Here is a 5410-nt window from a genome sequence, read left to right as displayed (position 1 = left end):
GCTTGAGAAATTATCTATTTTGGTTTTAAGCTCTTCAAGCTTAAAAGCACAAATTTTAGACTTTTTCAGTCTCTTCGAGCTCGAAAATCTAGAGGTTCATGAAGACATACTTTTAAAAAATTTTAAATTGCAATATCATCCAATTGAATCAATCGTTTTTGATAGGGCTTGTAGCATTCGACGCAGTTTTTTAAGCACAAAAAAATTCCGGCTGTGAGATATTTCCACAGCGAAAATGTCCAAACAAAGCTCCTGTTAAAAAGTCTATGAAAATCAAACAAATCGTCTCAACCCAAAATATTTCAAGAAATGCCCAAACACAGCTCTTGTTAAATGCGGAATTTAAAATTCCAATTTTAAGAGGTTTTTCACGGATATTGAATATTGGCACACCTTAATAGATACTGATCAAAAATTTAACTTGATTTAAGAAAAAAGATCTTGAACCAAGAGTACCATTTTGAAGGAAATCATTTTTTTGAGACAAGAGAAAAAAAATTCTTAATTCAAGAAATTATTCTCAATTCAAGAATTTTTCTCTTGAATCAAGAAAATTATTTTCTTCAAAATAGTATTCTTGATTCAAGATTTTGTCTTTTGAATCAAGTGAAATTTTTTTTCATCATTCCGAGGCCGAAAGTTAGTTTTTCTTCTGTTTTCTTACATGAAGAAAGTTACTCATTTCAGACTGCTCACAATTAGTGACAGTTTCAATTACTGTATTTTTTTGTTTTAGTTTTCCTCCCGTGACATTACTGTCAACACTATTATATACGCGGCAATAAAATTATAATTTAATTATATGTGTAGTTAAAAGTAATAAAATTGGTTCACTTATATAAACAGAATAATTAAATAAAATATTAAATACAATAATATGATAAAAAATTAAAATTATTTATATAAATTTAAAGTTTTTTGTAATTTTTACGAGAATTTAAATAAAAATATCACTTAATAAACAAACTTGTGCATAAAAAAAATAAATTATGAGTTCATCGGAGTGTTCATCTGAAGAGTCTGAAGCTGAAGAAGTGCGACGAAATATTGCTGCGGAAGCTGCTGAAATTATCCAAAATTTAGCACCCTCAAAATCTGTGCAACGCTACAGAAATTGCTACGATCAATTTATCAGTTGGAAGGCTTCAAATCGTATTAATTTAATCAATGAAGATGTTTTATTAGTATATTTTAAAGATTTATTTAAAACCTTGGCACCCCCGACAATTTGGAGTCGCTGGTCGATGCTGAGAACCATGATTAGTATTAATCATAGCATCGAGATTAAAAATTACAATAGATTGAAGATTTTTTTTTTTTTTTAACTTTTTATTTGTTTTTAGCGACTGGGCCCCCCCCCCCCCCCAACACCCCGCCGGGGCTCCGCCCCTGGACCCCGCCGGGGCTTCGCCCCTGGACCCCATCGAGATTCTATCCCTAGATCTCAATATTAATTTAAGATTTACTTCAATAAGTATGTTATATAAAAAATATTGAACTTTATGTAAATTTATATATTTATTTTAACCTCATTTGTCTTTATTTATTTTGTAGAATTATTATCGAACTTTTGGTCCTGGTATGATGAAAAATAGTATACGCGCCACGGGACGATAGTAGAACATTTTCAACTCCCGCTTTTGTCACCCTCGCCTTCGGCTCGGGTGACAACATCGCGCGGGTTGAAATGTCCTACTTTCCTCCCTAGGCACGTAATATACTATTTCAGTGCAGTTCCTATTATTTTATCTGCAAAATACTATAGATTAAAAGATTATTAATCATTAGAGTACGGAGTCTTAGATAAAAAAAGAGAATGTTTTATAGTAATCACTAATACTCACTGGAGTAAAAAAATGGTATACAATTATATATTATTCATATTGGCGATCTAATCAATAAATTGTTTACCTCCATTTTAAAATATCTTTCATTTGTACGAAAAAACAATCAGTTTAAAATTTATTATGACTTTAAAAACAATTTCATTATTTTAATTTCTAATAGATATATAGTATTTTTTTCCCTTCCGGGCGTAAAGCGTCAACTTTAACTCCACTGCGCTAAACGAAGTTTCCGCTTTACGCCTTCGTCGGGGAAAAAAATAGTATACACTCCTCGGGAAGTAAATAAGAAAGCCTCAGATCACATGTTTGTTGACCTCGGCTTCGCCTCGGCCAACAATTGCATGTGCTCTGAGACATTTCTTCCCTAGGGGTGTAATATACTATTTGGTTTGGATCATTCAAATAATTTATAATTGGACTATTGCTTCATCAAAATATTATTGCTAATTAGATCGTCGATATATAATTGTATATGATTTCCGTATAATTATATATAATTTTATGTAATCATATATAATTTAATATAGTAATTTATAATAATGTGTGTAATTTTTGTATAATTCTATAGAATTATACATAATTCTATATAATGAAGAAAATATCAAAAATATCATTATAGAAATTTATATAAAATTATATAGAAGTATTTACAATTATAAATTTTTTTAACCGGGTAACTGCTCTGAAAATTATGTTAAGCTCTCATTATTTATGGTCTAGATTTATTGGTTTATTAATTTTAGAGGGGTATTATAACTGAAAAGTTCGAAAAGTGATCGTTTTTTTATTTTTATATCGCGTATTTTATAGTATCATCATCGATTAACAATCAATTCCTATTTTAAAAATTTACAAACAATCCTATAAAAAGTTGACCAGCGAGAAAAGCTTACAGCAAAAGATTTTTCAGATTTGTTTAGTTGCGATTTTCCGAACATAGTGCGTAAATGGATTAATTAACTTTGGGGTATTAATAAGCAAACATATTGGATTGCTTTGAAATTTCTTGTTGACTAATACACAATGTTTGTAATTGATAATTAGCAGTACATGCTCTTGTTTGGAATCATTTTAATCCGTAAACAGTAATAATGCACAGTCAAGTTAACACAATTATGTTGCAGTCAATTTTTCGGTTATTGATACTTTCTCATGAAGTGGAATGTTTTAATATGCAGAATTTTTGAGTTGGGTCAGCAATAGAGTAAATGAATTTTGTAAAGCCAATTATGCATACTTTTGTAATGAAAATGATTAACAAAGCAAATAGAAAGTTAATTGCAATAAAAATCATAAAGTTCAATTTTAAGCTTTTTGAGTTTATAAACAGTTTGTTCATAAAATTATAAGAGAATTAGAGCATTGAATATGATATATAATGTATTTTTTTTATTCTTAAATAGTCTTTTGTTAAAAAATCTATCTTCTTGACTCGAGGAACCCCGTTTTCAGGTATAGTTTTAATATTGTAAGCTATTGCTGCCATCTTTCAAAAGTCTTGGAAAATACAATAAATATTGGTAAAAAATTTCTAACATAGACTACTAGAGTACTTTCACTTGTAATACGAATGTATATTTATGAAAAACGAATACTTGTGTGCTTGCAAAGTGAAAATTGTGATTATAATATTGATCAGAACATATTGTTTATAATCAAACTAAAGTGTGGCGATCTCCACCTGTATTTCGTGTACTAATAATGCACTGTACTAATAATTAAGCCAGTCAAAATCGTTTGATTCGTTCGTGAGTTATCGTTGACGAAAAAAAGTTTTATTTTCGAATTACACCGAAATTTTCGGTTTGATTAATTTGTGTCTAAAAGTTTATTATAGAATTTGAAAAACTGCATCGAATGCTGAGAACCACGTGAAAATCGGCCGATTTGTTCGTGAGTCATCGTTGTCGAAAGAAAAACGAAAAAAGTGTTTTTTCGGGATTACTCCGAAATTCCTAGTTCTATCAATTCAATCTTAAAAATTCTTTATGGAGCTTAAAAAACTGTATCGAATGCCGCCAACCGGGTGGAAATCGGTTCACCATTCGAAAGTTATTGCGGTTTGAAAATTCAAAATATAGTGTTTTATTAAAGTCCTATCAGACTTTTAAGCTCGGAGAGCTCAAAATGATATGAAAATTATATTTTTGAGCTCGAAGAGCTCTAAAACGCAATAAGTGCAATTTTGAGCGCTTAAGTATAAAATTAGCGGGAAGTTGCAGGGATGGTCTGTATGGTCAACCGTTTTCCTAATTTTTTACTGCTATTTTAGTGATAACACTATCGTTTTTTCAACAAATTAAGGTAATGTCATTTTGTAGGAATTTTTTGATCCTTTTACTTAAAATTAAGTCAAATTTTCTTATTAATCAATTTTTATCTTCATCATAGTTCATCATAATATTTCAACGTGATATTTAAAATGCTCTTTCTTTATTATAAAGAAAAAAAAAACACGTAACTTTCCGCAATGCTCATCGTAAACATTAAAAAAATACGAACACGCTAGTAAAAAAAATAAAAATTTACTTTTTTAGCTCTAAAAAAAAAAAGTTAACTCTAAAATGCATTTAAAGAAAAAGAAAATTATAAAATAAAATTTATTGAAATTGCGATTCCGAAGGAGGAGTATTTATACAGAGAATAAATTAAACGTTGATTTTGTCCATAAAATAGTTAGTGAGTCAGTGATTAATCTGGCAGCGCTGGGAATGTAGTAGTAAGCCAGAGTAAACTCAGTAATTTGTATTTAAGATTGCTTGGGTAAGTTGACTCTTCTTAACTGAGAAACGTTTGAATTTAAAAGTCATAGCAGAGCCGAGCCGAGGGTGCCGTGTACCAGACGAGAGTTTAGAGCCAAAAGCAAGACAAGAACAGTTTTCCAGTCCTGGAGAGCAACCAGTGGTTGCCTGAGGTCACAGTCAGTAGTTTATGCAGCTCAACGCTTAGCTGTCGTGACACAAATGCGCTTGCGATGAGCTACTCGTGTGTACCGAGCTTCCAGCTTCAAGCTTCTAGGTTCTAGCTTCTGGTGCTATGTGCCAGTTTACCATCTACCATCTACCATCTACCATCATACTTATAGTAATAGCAATAGCAAAAAGATAAAATAAAATAAGCTGTCTTAGACTTAGACTGAGCATACTATGCAGGAATAGAAGGGGGAGAGATGAAAAAGGTTACTACTAGACAGCAGATACTAGATACCAGATACTAGCTAGTAAAGCTTCCTGATCAATGGGATTGGGATAAAATTTTACCAAGAGTTTTATCGACTACTTCTCAAAGAGCTCCAGGTACTTGATATTGTAGATGACGACCCGGGCTCATGCTCAAACACATATATGTACATCCATCCCCTTCTTCATATTCACTGAATGCAAAGTCACGAATCCAGGTACTTTATAGCTCGGTATATATGTATTTTACGGTACCCGGTTTCCGACGACTCGATATGCTACCAGCTTAAATATAAGTTGGCATATCCACCAGAGTACCTGTGCTGGAGAAATATCTGCTTCGGCGATAGCGCAAATGGGTTATGGAAAAGTAACTTGTCTTTT

Source organism: Cotesia typhae, unplaced genomic scaffold (assembly GCF_013202065.1).
Source record: "Cotesia typhae breed Kobodo isofemale line unplaced genomic scaffold, CoteBio_Ctyphae scaffold_13, whole genome shotgun sequence".
Classification (NCBI taxonomy): Eukaryota; Metazoa; Arthropoda; class Insecta; order Hymenoptera; family Braconidae; genus Cotesia; species Cotesia typhae.
Note: the sequence above shows the minus strand (reverse complement) of the source record.